Source organism: Diaphorina citri, unplaced genomic scaffold (genome assembly GCF_000475195.1).
Source record: "Diaphorina citri unplaced genomic scaffold, Diaci psyllid genome assembly version 1.1 scaffold4269, whole genome shotgun sequence".
In the NCBI taxonomy this organism is placed as follows: Eukaryota; Metazoa; Arthropoda; class Insecta; order Hemiptera; family Psyllidae; genus Diaphorina; species Diaphorina citri.
Window position 1 is genome coordinate 10,952 of NW_007381668.1, and position 823 is coordinate 11,774.

Genomic DNA, 823 nt, shown 5'->3' on the forward strand with positions numbered 1-823 from the left:
TAAGGTTTGACAGAGGGAACTGTAACTGCTATGGTCTTATCGTCCTGAAATCGAAGAGAGAAGGAAGACAGGATAGGAGAAAGCCAGCCGTTCCGAGAACGAACATAATCGCATCAAAATAAAATCCGCCCCGGGCGGGAATCGAACCCGCGGCCTAGCGCTTACAAGGCAGACGCACTACCAACTAAGCTAAAATCCACCCCTCCCCTGACGTTGGGTATATTTACGAGTGTTTTATGCTGATGATGCAGGACTTAGATTTTCCACACGCAACCACTTCCTCGCTGACCAAAAGGGATTGTAAATTACAATTTTCCACCTCGACTTTAGCCTCACCATGACGTAATAACTGTGAAATCAACCCGTCACTGCCCACTTCCCCGGAGTGTGAAGGTGTATTTTATTACTCGGACCTAATTTTGATTCCACAAAAGGAGATATGAGTTTTCAACTTCAACACCCTGCCTGCCAAAGCATATAATCTAAGGTGTTTACCACAGACCCCCACAAATGAAAACATCTCTCCTAAATGAGAGATTGACCATTTTATTCTTGTAATTTTTTCATCAGAAAACAGCAAAATTTCAGAGGCCCCTCTTTCAGATAACCATTGGAAATACATAAGTGACGCGTGGCAGCACGTGTTTTCGCGCTATTACGTCCAAAGAGGAAAAAATCAAGGGACCTTACCTCTGTGCGGATAATAAAATACGCCTCAAGTTCGTCTCCTCGTTCTTTATACATTCCCTTCTAGGATATTTACCGGCAGAACATCTTCGGGTTATAATAGCAGCCTTTTTTTTTTTTTTTTTTTTTTTTTTTA